This window comes from Carcharhinus amblyrhynchos, chromosome 25 (genome assembly GCF_965287045.1).
Source record: "Carcharhinus amblyrhynchos chromosome 25, sCarAmb.v2.hapA, whole genome shotgun sequence".
NCBI classification, from domain to species: domain Eukaryota; kingdom Metazoa; phylum Chordata; class Chondrichthyes; order Carcharhiniformes; family Carcharhinidae; genus Carcharhinus; species Carcharhinus amblyrhynchos.
In genome coordinates this window covers 14962586-14988255 of record NC_137348.1, presented here as the reverse complement: position 1 = coordinate 14988255, position 25670 = coordinate 14962586, and the positions used below count along the sequence as shown (strand labels likewise).

The 25670-nt window shown below is 41.4% G+C and overlaps 1 protein-coding gene across 3 annotated transcripts in view; it reads right to left on the bottom strand.

Moving 5' to 3' along the window:
* The window catches only part of LOC145358418 (disabled homolog 2-interacting protein-like), a 739003-nt gene that overhangs the window by 535627 nt on the left and 177706 nt on the right, over positions 1–25670 (bottom strand). The gene's annotated exons all lie outside the window — the stretch shown is intronic.

Below are 25670 nucleotides of genomic sequence, written 5' to 3'. Positions count from 1 at the left end.
GGCTTCAAGTAAGCAATACACATCAAATAATTACCTTGCTTTTTATTTAATTCACAACAAGAACTAATTATTAATGAACCTCTGAAAAGAACTGATTAAATCTGTGCTAACACAAATATATGGCAATTAATGTAATTGTGCCATCATGCAGAACATCTAGACTGGCCAATTTTTTTGTACAAACGGGTCTGACAATCAACTCAAGTGAATATACCCCAAACAAATTTACACGTGTTAATTCCCAAAGAAATTATTCCACCCAAAATCAAAATTTTAATTCTTACATTTGTATTAAAGTCGAAATTGAGTTTGAAGTTGTGTTTTATCATCCTTGAGCATCTTGTAGTCCAATATCCTTAGTTGTAACATCACTGTGCAGAACATGGGACTGAAATGATCTTCCACTGTGTTTTAGAATATTTCAGTATTTGTTCATGAAATGTAGGTGTCGCTGGCTTAGCCAGCATTTACTGCCCGTCCCCAATTGTCCTCGAGAACATGATTCTTTAGCAATGTACTAGTAGGCCACAGTACTGTAGGTACACCCACACCAAAACACAAATAAAAGCAGGAGGAAGACACCAGGCCCTTCAAGCATGCCCTGCCATTCAATACGATCTAAGCTGGCTTCAACTTCTCTGTGCCATTTTCCCACAGCCCTCTCTATTCCTTGATCTATCAAATATTTATCCACCTCCACTTTAAATACTTCTAATGCTCCTGCATCCACCAGCCTTTGGAGCAGAGAATTCCAGAGATTAACCACCCTCTGCAACATGAAATTTCTCCACACACATTTCAATTTTAAATGACCGGTCCTTTATCTTGTAGGTATGGCCCTTTTCGCAACTGTCCCATTAGTGAAAACATGTCACCATCCTTTCAGTCAAACCCGACTCAGAATTGTATATGCTTGAGTAAGCTCCAAGGAATACAGATTCAGAATATTTGATAGGACAACCCTCTCATTCGAGAAATTAGAGTTAATCTAATTCCTGGGCAGCACAGTGGCACAGTGGTTAGCACTGCTTCCTCAGCACCAGGGACCCAGTTTCAGTTCCTGGCTTGGATCACTGTGCAAACTCCGCACAAACATTCTCCCTGTGTCTGTGTGAGTTTTGTCCGAAAGCTCCAGTTTCTTCCCACAGTCCAAAGATGGGTGGGTTAGGTGGATTCGCCATGCTTAATTGCCCCTTAGTGTCAGGGGGACTAGTTCGGATAAATGCATGGGGTTATGGGAAAAAAGCCTGTGTGGGATTGGGGTCGGCGTAGACTCAATGGGCCGAACGCACTGTATGATTCTATTCTATTCTAACCATCACTTCTTTCCTCTGTACTGTTGCCACTCCCTCCAACCAAATAAATAAGGTAATGTGACTTATATTTTTAACAGTGAACAACATGTGGGAACGATCATACTACATTCTAGACAATTAATTTTTTTTTATAACTACTCCATTAAATCCAAGTCAAAAAAGAGTAAAGATGAGAATCAAATTCCCAGTTCCCATTCATTTCACAATGCATACATAACTCCTTTACCCTTTTCAAACTGCACACTAATTTTTAAAAATTTACTGCGCTGTAAATTACAGGGGACTGTTTTTCTAATATTTCAATGATTCTTAGATTTTTAAAACGTATATATTGGTATCAGTTGAGCTGATTAGCTCAGTTGGCTACATGGGTTTGACCCCAGCTCTCAGAGTCTTCCTCCTCACCTTATCTAAAGTAAGTAAATCACAGCACTTTGCTGTGGCTCAGTAAATAACTGCCAAGAACAAGGGCACCAACTGAAGTTATTGGGTTCATACGAACATATGAAATGAGAAGCAGTAGAAGGCCGCTTGGCTGATCTGATTGGAAACTCAACTTCATATTCGCACCTCCCTTAAAAAATGAAAAGCAATTCTCCCAAATACAACTTTAGGCATACATTTTCCTTTTCAAGCAATTTTTAAAATAGGGCAATTATTTTCCCACATAGACACATTTGATAAATATCACAGTTATTAGATGAAAATATACAATTGAGCATCATGGACAAGTGTCACCTGCAGTAAAATCCCACCATTTAGAAACTGGTGGGAGGCATGGTGGTACAGTGGTTAGCACTGCTGCCTCTCAACACCAGGAACCTGGGTTCAATTTCTAGCTTGGGTCACTGTCTGTGTGAAGTTTGCATGTTCTCCCCATGTCTGCATGGGTTTCCTCCACGTGCTCTAGCTTCCTCCCACAGTCCAGAAGACACGCTGGTTAGGTGTGTTGACCCGAACAGGTGCCGGAGTTGGCAACGAGGGGAATTTCGCAGTAACTTCATTGCAGTGTTCATGTAAGCCGTACTTGCGACAAATTAATAAACAAAGTTAGGATTGATTACAAACTTTCCTCTATGATAAAGTTATTTATCTGTGAAAAGTATTTGTGTACCAATTCATCCATTCCGAGGTCAAATATTCACTTGTCCATGGTTTTAAATTACAAAATAGAAGCCAGCTTTAGAAAATGCTGAAAAAGGAAAACCACCAAAATTTTGAAAAAAAGTAATGTGTCAACAATGTTTCTCTGCAGTGAAAGTGCGACTGCATTTTCATCTACTGCCATTCTTTGCATGTAGATGTTCCTAGTTGCTGTGTTTTAATTACTCATCACAGTCCATTTCCATTCTCAAGCAAAGTACTGTGTGACAAATTTCACATTTTTCTTGTTTTACTTAATTTCTCCAGTAAATTTTGCTTTAAATTTATTAGAAGAGGTTTGATCCTTTATGCACAAAATTTTAGGATGGCTGGAACCTATCTAATTGATTCCTATTGGAAAGTATGGTCATCATTTGCAATTTCAGCATTTACAAGGTTTGACAGGAGCATAACTATCATGACTATCATAACTATCAAGGGTAAACGGGTGTTTTTCTGGTTGGTGATCAGTAAGTAGTGGTGTGCCTCAGGGATCAGTGTTGGGCTGGCAATTGTTTACGATTTACATAGATGATTTGGAGTTGGGGACCGAGTATAGTATGTCAAAATTCACATGACACTAAGATGGGTGGAACAGCAAGGTGTGCAGAGGACGCTGAAAGTCTACAAAGGGATGTAGATAATCTAAGTGTGGGCACAGATCTGGCAGATGGAGTAAAATGTTAATAAATCTGAGGTCATCTACTTTGGTAGGAATAACAGCAAAATTGACTATTATTTAAATGATAAAAAATTGCAGCATGCTGCTATGCAGAGAGATCTGGGTGTCCTTGTGCAGGAATCTCAAGGAATTGGTTAGCAGGTGCAGCTAGTAATTAAGGCGGCAAATGGAATTTTTTCCATCATTGCTAGAGGGATGGGGTTTAAAAACAGCAAGAATATGTTGCAGCTGTATAAGGTGTTGGTGAGGCCACACCTGGAGTACTGTGTACAGTTTTGGTTTCCTTACTTGAGAAAGGATATACTGGCACTGGAGTGGGTGCAGAGGAGATTCACTGGGTTGATTCCGGAGTTGAGAGGGTTAGCTTATGAGGAGACTGGGGCTATACTCATTGGAATTCAGAAGAATAAGGGGCGATCTTAAGGAAACATAAAAGATTATAAAGGGAATAGATAAGGTAGAAGCAGGGAAGTTGTTTCCACTGGCAGGTAAAACTAGAACTAGGGGGCATAGCCTCAAAATAAGGGGAAGCAGATTTAGGACTGAGTTGAGGAGGAACTTCTTCACACAAGGGGTTGTTAATCTGTGAAATTCCCTGTCCAGTGAAGTAGTTGAGGCTACCCCACTGAATGTTTTTAAGGCAAGGATAGGTAAATTTTTGAAGAGTAAAGGAATTAAAGGTTATGGTGAGAGGGCAGGTAAGCGGAGCCGAGTCCACAAAAAAGATCAGCCCGGATCTTTTTGAATGGTGGAGCAGGCTCAAGAGGCCAGATGGCCTACTCCTGCTCCTAGTTCTTGTGTTCTTATAACCCCATACGAACAGTAGGATTTCACTGTAATCTCAACAAACTTTCAAATGCATTACCAAGAACAATTTGGAAAAGAAGGATTAATTGACACTAAGTCAACTGATGCCAGTAGTCATACAATTGGCCTCAAAACCAGAGCTCGAATTAGAGGGAGAGAAGGAAATCAATCTGGTTGATGTTGAGCAAGGGTAGGATGTACTTCCTGAAGGCAAAGACAAAACAAGATGCTGCAGAAAATAATTTGAAAATTTCAAAATGACAATGTCTTGGCACACTGAGTCATAGAGGTTAACTACATGGAAACAGGCCCTTCAGCCTAACTTTCCACACTGTCCCTTTGTTTTTAAACTACTGAGCTGGTCCGAATTGCCCTTGTTTGGCCCATAGATTGCAGAGCCTTCGGCTTTGATCTTTAGGTCACCACTGTCTACAGGAATAGTGCCAGAAGACTGAAGGATAGCAAATGTTGTCTGCTTGTTCAAGAAGGGGAGTAGAGACAATCCTGGTAATTATAGACCAGTGAGCCATACTTCTATCACGGGCAAAGTTTTGGAAAGGATTATAAGAGATAGGATTTATAATCATCTAGAAAGGAATAATTTGATTAGGGATAGTTAACACGGTTTTGAGAGGGTAGGTCATGCCTCACAAACCTTATTGAGTTCTTTGAGAAGGTGACCAAAGAGGTGGATGAGGGTAAAACAGTTGATGTGGTGTATATGGATTTCAGTAAAGCATTTGATAAGGATCCCCACGATAAGATATTGCAGAAGATATGGAGGCATGGGATTGAGGGTGATTTAGCAATTTGGATCAGAAATTGGCTAGCTGTAAGAAGACAGAGGGTGATGGTTGATGGGAGATATTCATCCTGGAGTTCAGTTGCTAGTGCTGTACCGCAAGGACCTGTTTTGGGGCCACTGCTGTTTGTCATTTCTATAAGTAACCTGGTTGAGGGCATACAAGGATGGGTTAGTAAATTTGCAGATGACATTAAAGTCGGTGGAGTTGTGGACAGTGCAGAAGGGTGTTGCAGGTTACAGAGGGACATAGATACGCTGCAGAGCTGGACTGAGAGGTGGCAAATGGCGTTTAATGCAGAAAAGTGTGAAGTGATTCACTCTGGAAGGAGTAACAGGAATAGAGAGTACTGGGCTAATGGTAAGATATTGGTAGTGTGGATGAGCAGAGAGATTTCGGTGTCCATGTGCATAGATCCCTGAAAGTTGGCACCCAGGTTGATAGGGTTGTTAAGAAGGTATACAGTGCCTTAGCTTTTATTGGTAGAGGGATTGCGTTTCGGAGCCATGAGGTCATGTTGCAGCTGTACAAAACTCTGGTGCGGCTGCACTTGGAGTATTGCATACGGTTCTGGTCGCCACATTATAGGAAGGATGTGGAAGCATTGGAAAGAGTGCAGAGGAGATTTACCAGGATGTTGCCTGGTATCATGGAACAGTCTTGAGGAAAGGCTGAGGGACTTGAGGCTGTTTTCATTAGAGAGAAGATTAAGAGGTGACCTAATAGAGGCATACAAGATGATCAGAGGATTAGATAGGGTGGACAGAGAGAGTCTTTTTCCTCGGATGGAGATGGCTAGCATGAGGGGACATATCTTTAAATTGAGGGGTGATAGATATAGGACAGATGTCAGAGGTAGGTTCTTTATTCAGAGTAGTAAGGATGTGGAATACCCTGCCTGCAACAGTAATGGACTCGCCAACATTAACGGCATTTAAATGGTCAGTGGATAAACATATGGATGATATTGGAATAGTGTAGGTTAGATGGGCTTTACATTGGTTTCACAGGTTGGCACAACATCAAGGGCCGAAGGGCCTGTACTGCGCTGTTATGTTCTATGTTCTATATCCCTCTATACCCATCTTACTCATGTAACTGAATGTTTTTTTGAAAGAAAAAATTTTACCTGCCTCTACTACCACCTGTCAGCTTGTTCTAGACACTTACCACCCTCTGTGAAAATATTGCCCCTCTGGACCCATTTGTATCACTTTTGCCCTCTAGTTTTAGACTACCTTATCTTTGAGAAAAGATGTTGACTGTCAAGCTGATTTATGCTCCTCATTATTGTATAAAGCCCTATAAGATCACCCCTAAGTCTCCAATGCTCCAGAGAAAAAAGTCCACATCTATTGAACCTCTCCTTATAATACAAATCCTCAAGTCCTGGTAGCATCCTAGTCTATCTTTTCTGCACTTCTTCTAGTTCAATAATATAATTTCTACATATAATAGGCTAACCAAAACTGAAAACTGTATTCCAAGTGTGGCCTTTCCAATATCTTGTACAACTTCAACAAGATGTCCCAACTCCTGTATTCAACGTTCTGACATGAAACCAAGCATGCCGAATGCCTTCTTCATCACTCTGCTCACCTATTACTCTACTTTCAAGGAGCCATGAGCGTGCACCGCTAGATCTTTGTTCTATAACTCTCCCCCACATCCTACCACTAACTGAATCCTGACTGGTTCGTTCTATCAAAACGCGTCACCTTGCATTTATCTAAATTAAACTCCAGTGGATATTCATTAGCTCACTGGCCCAAACGATCAAGATCCCATTGCAATTCTAGATAGCTTTTTCACTATCCACTATGCCACCAACCTTGGTGTCATCTGCAAACTTACTAACCATGCTTCCCAAATTCTCATCCAAATCGTTAAAAGAAATGAGAACTAACAGGGGACCCAGCACCGATCCCTGAAGCACACCTCTGGTCACAGGCCTCCAGTTTGAAAAACAACCCTCTACAACCACATTGTCTTCTGTCATCAAGTCAATTTTGTATCCATTTGGCTACCTCACCCTGGATCCTGTGAGGTTTAACCTAAAGCAACAACCTATCATGTGGTACCTTGTCAAAGGCCTTGCTCACATCCATGTAGACAACATCAACTGTACTACCCTCATCGACCTTCTTGGTTATCCCTTCAAAGAATTCAATCAGATTTGTAAGACATGATTTTCCTCAAAACCATGCCGCTTGTCCCTAATCAGTCCTTGCCTCTCTATCTGCCTGTAGATCCGGACTCTCATAATATCATCTAACAACTTACCCACTAAAGATGTTAGGCTCACCGGCCTGTCATTCCTAGACTTTTCCTTGCAGCTCTTCTTAAACAAAGGCACAAGATTTGTTGCCTTCCAATCTTCAGGCATCTCACCTGTGGTTGTCAATGATCCAAATATCTCTGCTAGCAGACCCACAATTTCCTCCCTAACTTCTCACAATGTCTTGGGATACACTTCATCTGGACCTAGAGATTTATCTACCTTGATGCGCTTTAAGGCTTCCAGCACCACCTTCTCCTTAATATATATACTCCTCAAGACATCAGTATTTATTTTCCTGAGTTCCCTAACATACATGCCATTCTCAACAGTAAATGCTGATGAGAACTACTCATTTAGGATCTCAACCATCTCTTATGGGTCCGCACATAGGTGACCTTGTTGATCCTGAATTAGTTAAAATTACTGTCAAGCCAGATTATTCCTAAAAACATGAGAAATAGGAGCAGGAGGAGGCCATCTAGCCCTTCGAGCCTGCCCCGCCATTCAATAAGATCATGGATGATCTGCAGTGGATCAGTTCCACTTTCCCGCTTTCTCCCCATAACCCTTAATTCCCTTGTCTATCAGAAATCTATCTACCCATAACTGAAATATATTCAACGAGGTAGCCTCCACCACTTCAATGGACAGAGAATTCCAGAGATTCACCACCCTTTGAGTGAAGAAGTTCCTCTTCAACTCTGTTCTAAGCTGCCCCCCCCCCCCACTTATTTTGAGGCTATGCCCTCTAGTTCTGTTTTCCTTTCTAAGTGGGAAGAATCTCTCTACCTCTACCCTATCTAGCCCCTTCATTATCTTGTAAGTATCTATAAGATCCCCCCTCAGCCTTCTAAACTTCAATGAGTACACGCCCAGTTTATTTAATCTCTCCTCATAAGCTAACCACCTCATCTCCGGTATCAGCCTGGTGAACCTTCTCTGTGCTCCCTCCAAGGCCACTATATCCTTTCACAAATAAGGGTACCAAAACTCCATACAGTACTCTAGTTGCAGCCTCACCAATGCCTTGTACAGTTGCAGCAAGACCTCCCTGCTTTTATATTCTTGCCACCTCGCGATGAAAGCCAACATTCCATTCGCCTTCTTGATCGCCTGCTGACTGAGTTTTTGTGATTCGTGCACAAGAACCCCCAGGTCCCTCTGCACAGTAGCACGCTGCAGCTTTTCACCCTTTAAATAATATTTCTTCCTATTATTTCTACCAAAGTGGATAACCTCACATTTGCTAACGTTATACTCTATCTGCCAGGTCCTCGCCCACTCACTCAGCCTTTCCAGATCTCTCTGCAGACTTTCCACATCCTCCACGCAATTCGCTTTTCCACTCATCTTCGTGTCATCAGCAAATTTTGTTACCCTACACTCAGCCCCCTCCTCCAGATCGTGTTCAATTTCTGCTAAACTTGTTGGCACATGGAAACACTTACCTGTTTACTTTCAGGCGAGTTTTGCAACAACAACCGCTTACATTTGTACAGCACTCTTCGCATTTTAGAAGAGCTAAATCCAAGATGTTGATTCTCTTCAACACAAAGCTTTCTTTAAAAGTAGGCAGTGAGAAACATTGCATATTCCACAAAATCACCACTGTGCGGCCTAACAGCCTTAGCACAATGAATACCAAAATTTTGCCTAACAAAATTACACTTGTGACTCAAACTCAGTATTTCACAGTTTTAGCTCCATAAATTAGATTGTTATAATGGAACTGAAGTCAAAATCTCATCATTTGTTTGCATACAGTATCCTTGGAAGGCCTTATTCATCAGACTTCACTTCCAGCAGTCTTATTTCGTAATTCCAACTTCAACCATAATCTAACTTTATTCAATGCTATACTATTTTGGCAAACATGACATTTGTGGGAGGGTGTGCCCTTTAATTCAATATAAAAAATCATGTGATATAATTGCAGAGTAGCATGTTGTAAATACTTCCCTTCGTAGTTAAATTTAGTTAACCAGCAAAAACGTTTGAAATTTCTACTCACTACAAAATACATCTACATAGATGGAAAACATAAAGCGAAAAGGTTTCTTTCATTTCCCGACAGTAAATGGTGATTTGTGCAACAGTGCAACTCAAATGGCGATATTTTAAAAATGTACCTGAAACTAAAATGAATTAAAATTTCATTGGAATGAGATATAAATGCACCATAAAAGGTAGTAATGTCTACTTTTTCACATTCAGGAAACCCCTGCAGCATGTTGCGTACACCACCCTCATGTTAAATGGGAAAGCTTTCAAAATGATCTAGCAAGTCAAGACTGGGTACCCATGAGGCGCTGTGGGCCATCAGTAGCAGCAGAATTGTACTCAACCATAAGCTCATTTGGCCAGTATATTTTCCATTCTACAATTACCATCAAAGCAGGGGTTCAACTCTGGTACAGTGGGGGAAAGGGGGGTTGTTATGCCCAGATCAGTACCAAGCATACTTAAAAATGAAGTGTCAACTAGGTGAAGCTACAAAACAGGAGGACTACCATGCCAAACATCAGCAGCTTGTGATAGAGCTAAGGAATCCCACAATCAACAGATCAGATAGAGATTCTGCAGTCCTGCCACATCCAGTTGTGAATAGTTGTGGACCATTAAAAAACTCACTAGGAAAGAAAGGATCCACAAATATCCCCATCCTCAACGATGGGGGAGCCCAACACAACAATGCAAAAAAGGCTGAAGCATTTGGGACAATTTTCAGCCAGGAGTGCCAAGTGGGTGACCCATCTTAGCTTCCTCCAGAAAAGCCCAGCATCCAAATTCCAGTCTTCAGCCAATTCGATTCATTGAAACCACAGAAACGATACAGGTCAGAAGGGGGCTGTTTGACCTTTCTTGTCCATGCTAACCCAAAGACAGCCAAGTGCCCTTTCAAATCCCATCTTCCTGCACATGGTCCTCAGTCCTACAACTTAAAACACTTAAGATGCAGAATCAGGTATTTTTTCAAACAAGTTCAGGGCCTCTGCTTCCACCACCAACTCAGGCAGTAAATTCCAGACACCCACAACACTCTGCATAAAAATGTATTTCCTCATCTACCCTTTAATCCATCTGCCACTGGAGTTGAATGCTGATTTCAAATGGTCTTGAAAACTCAAAGCAGCTTGCAGTCGTATCAGCTCCCCAAAAACACCAAAGCACAGATTAATTACTGCAGCATGGCAACAAGTCTTTCACCTAACTGGTAAAATTTTCAATGCAAAACAGAGAGAAAAAGAAACTTCTTTTCCAGCTTGCTTCTAAAATTGCTCTAATACTACAGCCAAAATGAAACTGAAATCCTTCCCATCACCTGACCTGCTGAAACCACTGAAGCTGTGGGCTGCAAAAATCATATTTTTTCAAAAAAAACTTTCTTAAAGGGACACTAACATCACACTCTCCAGAGCAATTACATTCTTCCTGTAATGTGGTGACCAGAACTGTAGACAATATCCCAGTTATGGCCTCATCAGTATCTTCAATTTCATCATTTATCCAATTTGTATTCTATACCTCTGCCAAGGAAGGAGAGCATTCCATATGCCTTCCTTACAACTTTATCAACCTGTCCAAAGATATGCAGGTTAGGTGGATGGCAATGGTAAATGGCCCTTAGCGCCCCAAGATGTGTAGGTTAGTTGGATTAGGTTATGTATGAGGTTACGGGTGTACGGCAGGGGAGATGGCCTGGGTAAGATACTCTGTCAGAGGATTGGTGCAAACTGAATGAGGCAAATGGACTCCTCCTGCATTGTAGGGATTCTTATGATTTCTGTATTGCTACCTTTAGTGACTGTGTATTTGCATGCCAAGCACTCTCACTTCATCTACCCCCTTAGTATATTCCTGTTTATCATGTATTCCCTTTTGCTGTTTGACTTCCTTAAATGCATCATCTCATACTTAAGACTGAAACTCCATCGGCCACTTCCCTGCAACTCCACCAGTACATCTGTAGCATTTTTCAGCTTACAGCTATCCTCCACATTATCCACTGAATGGCCGATTTTTGTGTCATCTGCAAATTTCCCAATCATGCTCCCATTTTCAAGTCCAAATCATTAATATATGAAACAAATAAGGGTCTGAATTCATGAACCTTGCAGAACACTACTTGAAACAGCTTTCCATTTGCTAGGGCAGCCATTGACCATTATCCCTTGTTTCCTGTTACTAAGCCAACTTTAGGTCCAATCCACCACATTAGCCTGTATCCCATGGGCTTTTACTTTTTTGACCATGCGGGACCTTTTCAAATACACTACTAAAATCTATGTTTACACATCTACTGCTTTACCCTCATCGATCCTCCTTATCACTTCCTCAAAGAATTCAATGAAGTTTGTACGGCATGACTTTTCCTTAACAATTAGCCATGCCTAAATGACAGTTTATCTCAGGATTGATGAGTATGTCTCAGGATTGATTCTACCAATTTTCCACCACCGAAGTAAGGCTAACTCAAAGAACAAAGAACAACCCAGCACGGGAAACAGGCCCTTCGGCCCAACGAGCCCGCGCCACCGCATCCTCCTACACCTATTCTACCCTGCGTGTCTACGAGTGGAACCCCTAACTTAGCCAGATTCAGGGGAGAACAGTGTCAATTTGGTAAACCAATCAGCCTAAGAGCACATCTTTGGGGTGTGGGAGGAAACCGGAGCGCCCGGAGGAAACCGACGCAACCACAGGGAGAATGCGCAAACTCCCACAGACACAGGCCCAAATCCATGTATCTGCACAGCTAGCAGTGCTAGTCACTGAGCTGTTGCAGCACCCGTCTACCAGTCCAGGATCAAGCACACACACTGACACGAAGTACTAGGCCACTCCCGGAACCTCCAACAGCAGCCCACACACGACCCACCGTGTGCATGCCCCTCATTTGACAACAAGGTGGACCTCCACCTGCGGAATAAAAAGACAAAAATGTTAACATACAAGTCTGCATTTCCGGTGTCTCCTGAGGCTCTGACCCTATTTAATACCCCCTACTATAACCCTCCATCCTCATTTCGCTCATGTGTCTATCTAAGTAAACCTTAAACGAGTCCAACGTTCCTGCCTCCACCACCCTACTCGGTAGCGCGTTCCATTCGCCTATAATTATTTGACATTTCCATCATACTTTTTTTTACAAACAACAAAACAACATATGCATTCCTCCAGTCGTCCAGCACCTCATCTGTGTCTCATGAAGATTGGAAAATAATCCTCAGAGCATCTGTCATTTGCTCCCTGACCACCTTTAACATCCTAAGGAACAATCCATATGGCATTGGTGAATATCCATTTTCAAGAATTCCAATTCTTAGTATTTCCTCAAATCATAGGGTTCAGTACCCTTGGTGTCAAGACAATAAGCCCTGACAATATTCCAGCAATAGTACCTACAATAAGGCTTGTGCTTCAGAACTTGCCATGCCCCCTAGCAAAATTGTTCCAGTACAGCTACAACAGTGGTACTTAACCAGCAATTGTTTTTTCCACAGGATGTGGGTCTCATTGATCAGGCCAACATTTAATTGCGCATCCCTAATCAACTTTCAAATGTTGGTGGTGGTGAGCTGCCTTCTTGAACAGTTGCAGTCCACATGGGAAATTGCCCAGGCATGCCCTGTCACAAAAAGTAGGACACATCCAACCTAGCCAATTACCACTCCTTCAGTCTACTCTCAATCGTCAGCAAGTGATGGAAAGTTTAGTTTAGTTTACTAGTGTCACAAGTGGGCTTACATTAACAATGCAATGAAGTTACTGTGAAAATCCCCTAGTCACCACACTCTGGTGCCCGATAGGGTACAGTGAGGGAGATTTTAGTATGGACAATGCATCTAACCAGCACATCTTTCAGACTGTGGGAGGAAACCGGAGCACCCAGAGGAAACCCACACAGACACAGGGAGAACGTGCAGATTCCACACAGATGATAACCCAAGCCGGGAATCAAATTTGGCCACTGGCATTGAGAGGTAGCAATGCTAACCACTGTGCCACTATCAACAGTGCAACAATTAACACTTCATTAGCAATTACCTGCTGGTGCATAATTTGGATTTGGCAGGGCCATTCAGTTCCTAACCTCAGTACAGCCTTGGTCCAAACACAGCAGAGAGGCTAAATAGCAGAAATGAGGAGAAAGTAAATACCTTTGACATCAAGACAGTACATGACCAAATTTGGGAGCCCTAGCAAAAGTCAATGGGAATCGGAGCCAAACTCTCTACTGGTTGGAGTCATACTTAGTACAAAGAAAGATGGTTATGGTTGATGGAGGTAAATCATCTCAGTTCCAGGGCATTGCTACAGGAATTCATCAGGATGGTGTCCTAAGCCCAAACATCTTCAGCTGGTTCATCGTGATCTTCCTTCTATCATTGTACTCGTTAGAGTTTAGAAGAACGAGGGGAGATCTCATTGAGACATATAAGATGATGAATGGGATGGATAGGATAGAGGTGGAGAGACTCTTCCCGCTCAGAAAGGACAGTAGGACTAGGGGGCACAGCCTCAAGATAAAGGGGGAGCGGTTTAGAACGGACTTGAGGAGGAACTTCTTCACTCAAAGGGTGGTGAATCTCTGGAATTCTCTGCCCATTGAAGTGGTGGAGGTTGCCTCACTAAATATTTTTAAGACGCGGGTTAATGGGTGTTTGGTAAGCGAGGGGATTAAGGGTTATGGGGAGAGGGCGGGAATGTGGAACTGAGCCACGACAGATCAGCCATGATCTTATTGAATGGCGGGGCAGGCTCGAAGGGCTAGATGGCCTACTCCTGCTCCTAGTTCTTATGTTCTTATGAGGTTAGAAGTGGGAATGTTCGTTGATGACTGCACGATGTACAGCACCATTCATGACTCCTCAGGTACTGAACCAGTCCACGTCCATGTCCATGCGGAGTAAGACCTGGATAATAGCCAGGCTTGGGCTGACAAGTGCCAAGTACATTCATGCCATACAGATCCAAGACAATGACCACCTCCAACAAGAGACAACCTACTATCACACCTCAACATTCAGTGATATTATCTTTGCTGAATCCCCCACTATCAACATTCTCAGGGTCACCATTAATCAGAAACTGAACTAACCATATAAATACTGTGGCTATAAGAACAGATCAGAGGCTAGGAATCCTGGCATTGAATAACTCACCTCCTGATCCTGGCCACCATCTACAGGGCACAAGTCTGGAAGGTGACTGAATACTCTCTCATTTGCCTGAATGGTGCAGCTCCAACACCCAAGAACCATCCAGGACAAAGCAGTCTGCTTGACTGGTACTCCACCCACAAACAAACAGTCACTCCCTCCACAGTGGCAGCACTGTGTACCATTTACAAGAAGCACTGCTGGAACTCACCAAGACTACATCTACAGCTCCTTTTAAATCCAAGACTACTATCTGGATTTGATTTATTATTGTCACACATATTAACATAGTGAAAAATATTGTTTCTTGCGCGCTATACAGAGATAGCATACCATTCATAAAGGAGGACACGAGAGAATGCAGAATGTAGTGTTACAGTCAGCTAAGGTGTAGACAAACATCAACTTAATGCAAGGTAAGTCCATTCAAAAGTCTGACAGCACCAGGGAAGAAGCTGTTTTTGAGTCGGTTGGTACATGGCCTCAGACTTTTCTATCTTTTTCCCGATGGAAGAAGGGGGAAGAGAATGTCCAGGATGCGTGGGGTCCTTAATAATGCTGGCTGTTTTGCCAAGGCAGTGGGAAATGTAGACAGAGTTAATGGATGGGAAGCTGGTTTGGATAAAAAATTGGGCTACATTCATGATCTTTTGTAGTTCTTTGCAGTCTTGGTCAGAGCAGGAGCCATACCAAATTGCGATACAACCAGAAAGAACGCTTTCTATGGTACATACATAAAAGTTGGTGAGAGTCGTAGCTGACATGCCAAATTTCTTTAGTCTTCTGAGAAACTAGAGGCATTGGTGGGCTTTCTGACTATTGTGTCGGCATGGGGGGGACCAGGACAGGTTGTTGATGATCTGGGCATCTAAAAACTTGAAGCTCTTGACCCTTTTTTACTTCGTCTCCATTGATCTAGATAGGGGCATGTTCTCCATTAAGCTTCCTGAAGTCAATCACAATCTCCTTCATTTTGTTGACATTGAGGGAGAGATTATTGTTGCTGTACCAGTTCACCAGCTTCTCTCATTCCTGTAATCTGTCTCGTCATTGTTCGAGATCTAACTCACAATGGTGGTGCGTCGCAACGAGGAAACCTTACTGCCATTCCTTCATTGTCACTGGGTCACAATTCTTAATCTCCCTCTAACAACACTGAGTACATCTACACTGCATGGACTACCATGGTTCAAGAACACAGCTCACCTCCATCTTCTCACAATGAATGCTGACCTAGCCAGCAATGCCCACATCCCACAATTTTTTTTTAAATGTAAAACCAGTCAATAACTGAATTAGAGAAACCAGTCAGCAAATTGCAAGGAAAGCAATAACTATCACACAGTATGAAAAATAAGCATATGTTCCAAGCGCAATAAATCCATTTTTCCCCTTAACTTTTAACTGGTTGGTATTTCAGGTAAATTAACAATATTGCCCAAAAATAATTCTTACTTTTACAACCCAGTTGCTTTGACTTCATTCATCAGCTCAAAGGTAGAAAGGCAAAAAATATCTTGTTTCAAACAACACATCTTTTTTAAAACTGTAGATTTTATGGTTCTATTTTGTAGTAGAAATGTACACGCCACAACTACTTTACACACTAAGCTTTCCCCCTAATCTCTACAAATTCCTCAATGATTGGGACACATTTCAAGCAGTGAGAGAAGTGGGTTAGGATTTCCACTTGTCAGCTCCCTTGGCTAAAATTTGAATGCTAATATCAGTTCTGCCAGCTCTACTGATACATCGGCAGTGCTGATGTGAAGGCACCAGAGGCCTGCTGTGGTATAGAAATCCAGGCAATCAGGAAAGTGGGTTTAAAAAAGAAATTGTCTTGCCCTCTTTGCCTGTACAATACCTTGTTCTATTGGTGTTTGCATGGGCTCTGGTTCCTACAAAAAAAAATGTTTTACCGTGCAGATGTCCAGGCCAAACATGCAGCCTTTTTGCCCAGTGTTTCAATGAAAATGGCAGGAAACAGTACGGAACATTATTCCCAAATTTCTATTCATATTCAACGCTGGTTAATGGGAGAAGGGATGCAAGGATGTGGGAGACATAGCATCACTAATAGCTTGCACCTCTATCCATCCCAGATTTATTGGAAAGTCCCAAGTTTAAAAAGCCCAGGCTAGTATTTCAGAACTCTATGATTTTGTAAGGGGTGCATATTCTTGTTTGGGCCAGCACAATCCTGGCATAAAATCACGTCATTAAACTTCAGTTAACCTTACAGGGATACTGATATTCGGGCAAAAATACTACTTCTGCTCTCTAATGTTTATTAAAACCAAAAGTATGCATCTCCATGCTTACTGAATATATATCAGTTTGATCTGATGTAATTATTTGATTTTCCCTTTCAAAGTTGCTGCACAAATTGCATTAATTTTCTAACATCTATTTCCTGTGGAATTATTTTGGTGAAATAAAATAACAAAGGTTTGATGGCTGTCCTCTTATTAGCCAGTTGAGAAAAATGCTAGTAACTTTTCCAGATGACATGTACTTTACTTGACCTTTTTAAGACAAGACAGCTATTGAATTTGAATAGAATCAGTAATATATCGCGATGAAAATAACTTATTTTCTGCTGCAAAATGTACTCAGCAGAAAACAGTTTTATGCCGCTCATAAGTATCATCACTTTATTATTCTCCGTCAACATTCCCATTGTTTACTTCTGTAGTAGTCTACTGAAGATAAGTATGTGACAATGCTTTGCCTTTAAGAAACGTTTTTGAGCCATGTTCTTGTGTGGGATCTGTTGTAACAGTTCTTCTTAAATACTGAGCCATATCAGTGCAGCATACCAGTACCAGTATGCTGCACTGATGTTGCAGCAGTTTAATTGATTTTAATGGCCAAAATGTTGATTTCAATCTGAATTTATGCTGTTCTGCTGTTTTCCCCTGAGATTTTGCAGAGTGGGGCTTCACTGGGATCATTGGCAGGCATGGTCATGTGACAGGGAAGCTGAGGTTTTTCACAGGATACTCAAGCTTAGATGCTGCTTTTGAGTTGAGAGGGGAAGACCAGAATCTGCCAGAAAACAAATCTCTTTTTTGGAGATTCTGCTGTAACAGAATTGTTGCTTTAGAAGCTGCAGAGGGAGAGGTATCCTTTTCTGTCTCTGCTGTCTGGTGACTGGGAACTGCCAGAGGCTTGATTTGCCACTTTGAGGTTTTGCTGTTTTGAAGATATATCCAGGCATCTGACCAGAACTATTAAAAAGCTGAAAATCCAGCATCATATGCATACTTGTTCTTGTGCTAATTTTGAAGAAGGGTGTATGTCTATGGGATATCGCTTCAAATTGGACTAACAGAGGTAGCTAACTGTTAAGAAATATACTGTGTCATGCGTAAGCCTTATAATTGGTAAAAGTTATGCTAATTCTTTTTGTTCTATTCTAACTATTCTTAAATAAACGTTATTTGTTAAAAGTTTGCTAGTGGGTCACTTGCTAGTGTGAAACACCTTCTGCTCACCCATGCCAGTTTCTGGCCTGGATCTGAACAGACAGAAGAACATTATTGCTCCAACATTTGAATTTTGTTGCATGGTCGGGTCACTCCAACTTCAAACGCCTCCAAATTTAGTGCATGCAAAAGTAATCAATATATAAACTTTTAAGTGGGATTTACATAAATATATATCTCTCTTCCTACAGGTGCTGTCTGACCGCCTGAGTATTTCCAGCATTTAGTTTTTCTATTTCAGATTTCCAGTAGTTTAACTAAATACATCATTGACCATACTTCTTTAGCAACACAAACTGGTATTTCACATTATTAAATGGAATAATTTTAACATTGGGATATTAAAAAAAGAACATTAGTATGGGCACATTATGTTGTATATTGCTTGACCCTTTGATAACAGCTTCAGGGGAATTCCAAGTATAGTTTAAAAAAGAAAACACATTTTGAACTCATTAATGTAAGAAACATGCACTGAAAACATTAACTGAAAACAAGAAAATATCAGGTGGACATTTCAAATATTTCTGCGCAATCCATTATAGCAGGAATAAAAAGAACCATGAAAGGGTGCCGCAAAAGTTATGTGGAAATAATTTTTTATTAAAAATTGGAATGAGAAGATAAAGGAGTACCTGAAACAAGATTTCAAAGTTGTGAAAGGTTTTCAGAAATCAGATACTTAATAATTGTCTTCCACTGTTTGGCAAATTGGTAGCAAGGAGCATAAGGGGGAACTTTCTTACCTCCACCATGGATGGGGAGGGAGGGGCAGGCAAACACAAATTCTAGAAAGACGACTACAGCCCATCGCGAAATAGCACCAATAGTTTGGCAAGATGCACTCCGGCAAGATGGTCGACTTTATCTGTAAAATTGTGATAATTTGGCAGCCCCTTAATGATGGGTGAAATGAATTTAAACCCAGCAGCTAAAGGGATGCAAGAACAGCTGTTTCCAACAGGTTAAATACTTTCTAAAATACTATGTTTGAGTCAGGGAGAGGAGGAGTGCTTAATTATACCTTCTGCTGCAACCTCTTCCAGTCCCTTCCTTACGGATTGACAGATTGACATCTTTCCATCTCCGCTAACATCACCTACCAGTGACCTTCCAATCCACCCTTCCTCCTGATTGCCAGTCAGACCGTTTTCACACTAACCCATCACCAACACCTAATCTTTCTCGATCCTTTGCACTCTGTCATCTCTCCCTTGACACCCTCCCCCCTGCCCTTCCAGCAGGCTTCTCCCCGACACCCTACCCCCCCCGTCCTCCCAGCCTTCTCCTGACACCCTACCCCCCCTTCCTCCCAGCCTTCTCCTGACACACAGCCCCCTCCCCCGTCTGACATCTTTCCACCTCCACCAACATCACCTACCAGTGACCTTCCAATCCACCCTCCCTCCTGATTGGCAGTCAGGCCTTCACATTAACCCACCACCAATACTTGAACTTTCTCAATCCTCTGCATTCCCTGTCATCTCTCCCGACACCCTCCCAGACTTCCCCCCAACACCCTCCTCGCCGCCCCCCCCCCAGATTTCCCCCCAACACCCTCCTCACCCCCCCCCCCGCCCTCCCAGTCTTCTTCCCCGACACCCTCACCCCACCCGCCCTCCCAGTCTTCGACCCCGACATCCTCCCCACCCCCCGCCCTCCCAGTCTTCGTCCCCGACACCCTCCCCACCCCCACTCCCAGTCTTCTCCCCCGACAGACAGACACACCCCCACCCTCCTTTGGCACTGCCAGTCATTTCTCCTGACCCCTCACACTCCTCAGCTCAATATTTGGTGGGTCCATTCAGAAGTCTGATGGTAGCAGGAAAGAAGCTATTCTTGAGACAGTTGGTATAGGTTTTCAGACTTTTGTATTTTTTCCCCCCTCAATGGAAGAAGGTGGAAGGGAGCACGTCCCGGCTGTGTGGAATCCTCGATTATGCTAGTTGCTTTTCCAAGACAGCAGGAAGTGTAGACAGAGTCAATGGATGGGAGACTGGTTTGCACGATGGACTGTGCCACGTTCATGACCCTTAATAGTTCCTTGCGGTCTTGGTCAGAGAAGCCAAACCAGGCTATGATACATCCAGAAAAGATGCTTCCCACGGTGCATCTGTAAAAATTGGTGGGGGGGATTTCCTTAGCCTCCTGAGAAAGTAAAGTAGAGGTGGTGGTGGGGTCTCATGTTTCAATGTGTTTTGTGTGTACAGTGCGCAAAAAACAATGTTTTACTGTACCCCAATACGCGTAACAATAATAAATCAAACCAAAACATCAAAAGTTGGTGGGGGAATCTGGCCATGTAGAAACGTGAAGCTCTCAATAATTTCCACTTCCTGGTTGCCAGGACCTCCCCAGCTTGCTATCTCTTTCTTTCCTATCAATCTATTCATCAGCTAGTCATGACAATTTAAAAACTGATGAGGTGCTCCAATTATACAATGATGAGGTTTATAATATGTTATTATTATGTACTATATAAATATATAATTATGAGGTGTGTATATAGGGATTGTAGCTTTAAATTTAGGATAAATGAAGGGGGTCATGTTAACTATTATGCCTGACAGTGAGGGCTTTGATTGTTACAAATCAAAAGGTGGCTTAGATTTTTAAATGAGAAAAAAGGTGCAAGGTATTATGCTTTGAGACAACGGCAGCAGCCTCGTGACATTATGCTGAATAGACCAAGTGTCCCTCAGTCCCAGAAAGATGTTAAAGGTATCTGGGAGTATTCAGTTGCACTGTAAACTAACCATTTATTTCTAAGATGAAAAGGGAGTAGAGGACAAGAATAGCTAATCAGCATTTCTACCTGGTGTTTTGTTGTGTAGCAGGACTGAAGATGAGAATTGTCTAGCCTCACAAAGGTATGCTGCACCCAGTCTTTTTAAACGTAACTACTTACTTGCAAAAATAAAACAGAAAATGCTGGAAAAATTCAGCAGGTCTGGCAACATTTGTATCCAGAGAAACAGGAGTTACTGTATTGAGTCTGTATGATTCTTCTTCAGAATCATTTATATATTGTATGTATCAACTTCCACCTGAGGTACAAGCTGCTGCTCTCTTCAAAATCATAATTCTCAGTCATGTGATGTGACACATGCACACTATTTACTCTACAACTCCCACCCATCCCCCAAGTTTTTATCCCCATCATATTGCCTTTTCCTACATCTTCCTCCCCAAAGCCTGTCCCTTCACAGGTTTAGTCTCTGAGCTGTCTTGGCCAATCTCACTGATCTCATTCTAATCTTATTGAGGTCAAGGATATTCAACACTCTCCCTTCTTGGTGTGGGAGTTCTTCTACATAGCTGCAAAGCTTCCATTAGGTTCTCCCTCTTCTTCAGGATCTGAGTAGCAAGCCCAGGTTTCTGTTGGTTTTCTTTTCAGACAGTATTAACGGCCTGCAGTTTTGCTTCCCTGGCCTGTTTCAACCCCTGTACAATCTTGGTTGAGGAATTTTTTCAATAAGTATACCTTTTCTCCATTTGTCTCAGACCATACCCTCTCTGCAAGCTTCACAGCTGCTAATTCAGATATTCTATGGCTGTGATTAAAGTTCCAAGGCTGGTTCTTTTTCTGTTCTTCCTCACACTGGTTTACCTATTGGTGGTCATTCATACTGATGTCGCATTTGATTTGTCAGAGATAGAAGCAGTGGTCATAATCTCCTACACATTAGCAACTCTAATTGCAAGAAACCATTCAGTAATGAAGATGATCAATAACTCAGAAGAATTAGGTCAAGGGTTTCATTTTCCTTCAATAAGTACTTAATGGTTTGTACCCCTCGGTCAACTCTGTTCGCTTCAAGATAGTGAGGTGAATTAGTTACACAATTGATCAAAGCCATATTTGTTTACAAAGTTTTGAGATTGTTCAGTGGAAAAATACAGTCCCTATTGTCAGGTATTATAACGTATAGAATGCCATATGTTAAATATGCAAAAGATTGAACCATTATGAATAATAATCACTAACAGTTTTTTTTTGTTTTTATTCCAATTCAATCAAATCAAGTCCAATTCAGAGTCTCAACAAGTTGAGACATTCCTGATCCAAGCTGACCAGACAGGGCTCTCACCTCCTGTCTTGGGCTTGATCTACATGATTTAAGTTGATTGGAATTGACATAGCTCCTCCTCCAAGGCTTGATCTCATTTTCATCTTAGCCAAAAGGCCAAGATGTCGCTTTTAAAAATTGCTTCAAACGAAGCTAAAATGTAACTTAATGACTTCAACCAAGCATGTCGATACTACACTTGATCTTAGCCAAAAGGCTGAACGGTATGGAAGGTTATCCCTTAAATTCAAAAAGTCCATTCCCAGGCACTCCCACAGCCTTGTTAAAAATAATGGTTCCTTTTACTCTTAGCTGTTTATGGTAAACGAGTAAAAGCTGATCACCGGATTGTTGTGCCCTTGCATGACACTTTGTAAAGCAGAACTTCAGGGGTAATAATATCTGTTATTACCTGAGCCACAAGCAAACTGGGTGAATAAAATTCTGAAGATGAATACAGCACTCAAAGACTGGTGCAGGAAAAATGGGTTTCAATTTCTGGGCAGCTGATACAAGTTGATTCCAGTAGCTGGCTTCTGCTGGTGAATAGTTGATTCTTCATCATTTGTTCTGTTTAGGTTAGTGTATCACCTTCAGCATGGCAAACCTCCAGCTGCCATTTCTCACAGCACATAAACGCACAGTCATTATGTTCCTCTGTTTTTACCAGAGCTGGTAATCAATCTTTGGATTCTATTAGAGCTACCTTGCCTGGAACACCTATATTCCTTAGAGAAATGTCCTGCAGCCATTCTTCAGTGGCTAGTTGTATATCCTCAGAAACTTTCGGGTCCATTTTTGAAATCAAAAACTCCAGTCTTTTTAAAGTCCAATATTTCTGTGTATAATTCCACGTTTTATTCTCCATCATCATGACAGACTTTAAACTACATATAAAGTGGAAAAATCAGATGGGCAAAGGTAGCCTAAATGAGAAGTTCAGAGAACTTTTTCAGGATAGTTGATTAGAATGGCACATTCTGACCCTACCAGACAACAGAATGTACTCAGACCTGGTATTTTGCAACATGACAGGATTAATTATTGACCTCACTGCGCAAGCACCCCTGTATATCAGCAATCATTATATGATTGAATTTTACATTCAATTTGACAGAAAGAAGAATGGATCCAAGATCAATATTTTAAACTATTCAAAAGGAGGGAAACAAAAAGCAAGCCAGCTAGCTTAACATCAGTCATAGGAAAGATGTTAGTAACTATTATTTCAGGCAATGTATCAGAGCTTTTAAATAAATTCAAGGTAATCAGCAGGCAGAGCCAACATGGTTTTGTGAAAGGGAGATCATGTTTAATTTATTGGAGTTCTTTGGGACATGTGCCGTGTGAATAAAAAGGGAACTGATGGCTATACTGTACATAAATTTCCAGGAGGTATTGACAAGATCCCAATTCTTAGGCTATTGCAGAAAATAAAAGTTTATGATGCAGGGGGAGTAACATACTGACATAGAAGATTGGCTAGCTAACAGGAAACCGAGAATAGGCATAAATGGACTTTTTTCTGGTTGGCAAGATACAACAGTCTTCATAACAGTCTGAAAATTTTCCACCCACCCACAAAGGACTGCCAAAGCCTACTTTTATATTACAGCATATTGATGTTCTGCTTCTGTCAGTGGCCAAGGTATTAGTAGACTGGTCTACACTTGCCATCTTTTTGCATTTGAAACAGTACTGTCCCCAGACCTATAGACAATGCATCCACAGCTATGGTTGATAAGTATGGACCATAATGTACCAAGATTTCAGAAGAGATTAAAGTTGTTTAATCATTTCAAGTGCACTTGATTGATCCATGTGCCAGCACTTCTTTTCCTCCTATCTCCACAGCTGTTTCAAGGGCTTGTTGATCTCTGCTAAATTTGGTCAGAACTTGTGTACTTGATTTGCCATCCCTAGAAACCTTTGAAGCTCAGTTATGTTTCCTGGGTTGCAGAAATTTCTTCTAATTTTCACTTTTTGTAGATCAACTGTGATCCCAGTGGCTTGTGACCTAGAAACGTAATCATGGGTTTGACAGACTTATTTTCAATGTTAGGCCTGCATCCTGTAAGGCTTTCTGAACTGCTCTAATTCTTTTATCATGCTCCCCTCCCATGATCCTGCTTCCATGGATGTATTTCTCAGGAAAATTTCCAGAGTAGGCATGATTCCACAGGGCAATCTATTGAAACAATAACGACTGAAGGGCATTATAAACATGGTCAGCATGCTGGATTATTTGTCAAGAGGCAACTGTCAGAATCCACTCTTGACATCCGAATTGGAAAATTAATTGCCCTTAGCTAGTTTTGTGAGGCTCTCATCCACAGACCATTGCGTGGGTCTCACATTCCACTGCTTTATTTAGTCGAGTTAAATCCACACAAATTCTTATTAGAGCAGGTGAGTTTGGGATTATAACCATATCCAAACGCCATTTAGTTGGCATGGTGACATAACCATTTGCTGCTGCACCTTTTTTCTTTCGACCTTGACTTTGCCCAAGACTGGGTGAAGGACTTTCTTTAGGATAGAGGCAAATGGTTTAGCACAGCTCATTGGGAAGGAGGTTGTACACAGTTTATCAGCTTGTTGGGCAGGTGCTGTACACAGTCTTTCATTTTCCCAATTAAAAATGTTTTTTTTAAAGAAGATTAGTAAAATTTAAGGGGGGGAATAACTCAGGTCCTAATGGTGTGCACACTCAGCTATTTAAAATAAATTAAAATCGCTGAAGTGAAGATAGTGGGAACCCCACTAAGGAATGTTTTTCAGTAAGTTTTGAGACTCTTTGTCCTCCCTGACAACTGCAAATTTGCCGCCACCTGGTGGGAAAGTTTTTTGACCCAAGTCTGTGCTAAAATACTTCCAGGGTCATAGTGACGTAATAGGGCTCTGACTTGAGTAACTACATGAGGCTCTTGCCTACCTATACAGTTGCCTAATTGCTATGAGCTGCATGGTAGCCCTTTCTTTTGCATCACAGACAGCGCAACAGAACAACATATTTCTAACCTCAGCATAAAATGCTGGATGATTTCACTGCTGCATTAAAAACCAAATGCATATACAAAATTGAATATTTACTAGATAGAAATTTACACAAAATTTGTATTGTGATGAATTTTTGATAAAAGTTATGCGTTCTTCCAAGTTTTTCAGCCTCCAGCATAGCGCAATTGTTTTTCAATTACTGCATTTAATTACTAACTATTATCTCCTGTCAAAATAAATCTTTTATTTTCCAGTTCCTGCTGATAATATCTGACCACCAGTAATGTAATATTGCAAAGAAAAAATGAAAACTAAGCTGCATTTCCTGTTCTGAGGGAAACTAAAGCAGGGAAACTTGAAAGTGCACTTTAAAAATCTTTGATCACATTCCACAAAAGGTTATAAAACGCAGCAACTGTGTTTCATCATGAATTCATGCACTGATGAGAAGTTTTGACCACAGCCATCTGAATTCTTAGCCAAACTGGGACAGATTTGTAATTTTTTCCTCTGTTCACAATATTTATCAAAAGGCAGTGGGCCATATTTCATTAGGGAATAATGTTAATTATTCACTATTATTTATGCATAAATCAGCAATTTACAGCAATCACGTGTGCAGTTAATCATAAAAATCTAAAGTTGCAGTCTGAGGTGCGTTCCATAAGCTGCATGGAAATGACATCTCAGTCTGGTTCACCATTCAAATATATCGAATGGTGAGAAATTCCTCTGTTAATACCAGAAAAAAGACTAAACAACAAAGTGAAACCATTCCAGTCAAAATGATCTTTTAAAGGACTTTTTTTGGTATGGCTGTCTGCTTCCACACAAAAAATGAATTTCAGATATGGGGAGCCCAATGCACCACCTAACCTGTGTCACAAACGGAGCAGATGGTGGTCAGAGGACCAGGA